Below are 2,871 nucleotides of genomic sequence, written 5' to 3'. Positions count from 1 at the left end.
TGCGTCGGAGTCCGATGGTGACGTTGCAGGGTGACACGTTTTTGCACTGTTACAGAGGAAGGGCAAATTTCGAACTTACACGTCGCAATGGAAGAAAATGTCGGGGTTTCAAAAAAGCGACCCTCAGTTGTGTTCCGCAGTGCTTATTTCAACATTATCGGTGTCTAACAAGGCCGCAGCACTGGGACCGGCTTTTTGAAACCATCTACACTGTTGTGTAGGCTAGGATCCCACGTATCTCACACAGCAGCCATTCACCCTCGTGGGCCCTGGCTTGCGAAATTGACGAAAAAAAAAATTTCGGAATTTTTTGTGACACTCAATAAAAAAGCAGCCTAATATAGTGTTATTGCGTGGTGTAATGGATATGATAATAGCATCACATATACAATGTTGGCCGGCCAGAGTGGCCGAGCGGTTCTAGGCGCTATAGTCTGGAACCGCGCGACCGCTACGGTCGCAGGTTCGAATCCTGCGTGGGGCATGGATGTGTGTGGTGTCCTTCGGTTGGTTAGGTTTAAGTAGTTCTAAGTTCTAGGGGACTGATGACCTCAGAAGTTAAGTCCCATAGTGCTCAGAGCCATTTGAACCAAAACCATGTTGTGTGCTCTAATTTTGTCAGGTGCAGTCAACTTCTTTTTATTCATTTTTAAATATTTATCGAAATGACTTAGATCATCCTTTTTGTTCAGTTAACTGATTTGTATGTCTTTTTTATTTCCATTCCTTTGTCGTATAATTTTAATCATAATATCAACTTCTTCATTTGCTCTTATTTCTCTTGCTATAATTCCCTTCTACTTGACAGTTTGGTTAATGTTTTTTAAATAAATTTTATGTATTAATTTCGATTTAATTTCTTTTGTTTTATCACCCTGTTTTTATCGTCCACATTATTACTTCATTATACCTGTTTCTCCTTTTGCTTGAATTTCGTTTTACTTATAAGCCCTTTTACTTTTTAAACTTTCATCTGCTTTGTTTTGTCCATTGTGCAATAGGTATTTAGGGTATGGTTTAAACGTTTGTATGACGATTACAATTTAAAAAAAAATATTGTAGCTAAAATTAATTGAAACGTAGCAGTCAACACGTCTACGGTAGTTAACAGTAAATGGATGGCTTCAGGATGTGGTGTACCTGAAGTAACTTGTGCAGGCTATTCGTCGTCGAACTGAGGTAACTGTTAAGAATAGGACCTGTGTTATACTGTATTTCGTCTTTTGTTTTTTAGATGATAGACTGGAATTTTCATAATTTAATATTATAATAGGTAAATACAATTAATTCATACCGTTCCCAGAATGAGATTTTCACTCTGCAGCGGAGTGTGCGCAGGAGAGCTTCTGTAAAGTTTGGAAGGTAGGAGACGAGGTACTGTCAGAAGTAAAGCTGTGAGTACCAGGCGTGAGTCGTGCTTCGGTAGCTCAGTTGGTAGAGCACTTGCCCGCGAAAGGCAAAGGTCCCGAGTTCGAATCTCGGTCGGGCACACAGTTTTAATCTGCCAGGAAGTTTTCAATTCATACCGTTATTCACGATAATTTCGATTAAAACGATGTGACAAAGAAACAGAAATAAAGAATTACTTTTAAACCAATTAACTGAATAACGGTAAAAGTCATTTCGAGAAAGAGTTCAAAAATAAAAAAATTTACTGCACGTGACGGAACTCGAACTCATAACCTCTTGCATGTGAAACTATTATCCTATCCAGTACACCACGCAACCTATCTAGTCTGACAACTTTTTTTAATGGTATTGAGCATCACGCAAAAATTTTATTTTCATCAGTTACTCGCAAATGAGGGCCCACCAGTGTGAATAGCTGCAGGATGTGATATCACGGATCTTAACCTACATCACCCTGTACTTGGTTTCAAAATGTTGATCCCACTGTTGGGGTCTTCTCCATCTAAGAGTAGCCCTTTTTCTTAGTTTTTCGTGATGAGTATGCTGTGGACTCTTGCGTCTTCGAAGAAGACCACAGTCGCCTTCACAGGACTGCACATATATTCACCTGTTTTCACCAAAATTCAGGCCCCTGACGTGCCTCGGCTGGCCTGCTGAACCACTCGATCGTGACCCCAAAGAAAATTATTGGATTTAAGAGTAGCTGAAACGTAGCAGTCAACATCGTCACAATCTGGTAGGACTTCAGAAGTAAATAGTCAATGAATGGCTTCAGGTGGATATTGTATACATGAAGTAACTTCAGCAGGCTACTGGTCGTCGAATTGAGGTCACTGTCAAGGGCAGGACCTGTGTTAGATTGTATTAGCGTGATATCGTCAGGGGATGACTTTTTATTTGGACCGCTGTGTTTCATTTTACAATACGGCACATACGCTGATGAGCCGGAACATTATGACCACCTGCTTAATAGCTTATTTGTCGGTCTTGGGAACGAAATACGTCACTGATTCTGCGTATCAGGGATCCGAAAGTTTGCTGATAGGCTTGTAGAGGTATGTGGCATTAAATGTCTACGCACAAGTCAAGTAATTCTCGTAAACAATGAACAGATGATATGCGCATACGATGATGGCGCCCAATAGCGACACAGATGGATTCCAGAGGATTTACATCAGACCTGTCTTGTCACCGAGATATCAACGTGAGTTCACTATAATGCTCCTCAACCACTGTACCACGGTTCTGGTTCTGAGATACGGACAATTATACCGATGAAAGATGACATCGGCGTCGGAGTCCACCCCCGATAGCTGAAAGGTCAGCGTGACGGATTGTCAATCCTCTGCGCCTGGGTTCGATTTTCGGCTGGGGTCGGGGAATTTTCTTCGCCCAGGGACTGGGTGTTGTGCTGTCCTCATCATCATCCTATCATCCTCATCGACTGCAGGTCACCGAAGT

At 41.7% G+C, this 2,871-nt stretch overlaps 1 non-coding gene across 1 annotated transcript; it reads left to right on the top strand.

The window, feature by feature from the left end:
- Positions 1-1,415: 1,415 nt before the first annotated feature.
- On the top strand, positions 1,416-1,490 carry Trnas-cga (transfer RNA serine (anticodon CGA)). Its single transcript has one exon. It is a non-coding gene; the product is annotated as a tRNA-Ser (tRNA).
- The last annotated feature ends 1,381 nt before the right edge of the window (positions 1,491-2,871 follow it).

Source organism: Schistocerca cancellata, chromosome 2 (genome assembly GCF_023864275.1).
Source record: "Schistocerca cancellata isolate TAMUIC-IGC-003103 chromosome 2, iqSchCanc2.1, whole genome shotgun sequence".
In the NCBI taxonomy this organism is placed as follows: domain Eukaryota; kingdom Metazoa; phylum Arthropoda; class Insecta; order Orthoptera; family Acrididae; genus Schistocerca; species Schistocerca cancellata.
The sequence above is the reverse complement of the archived record's forward strand: the minus strand, read 5'-3'. Positions and strand labels throughout refer to the sequence as shown.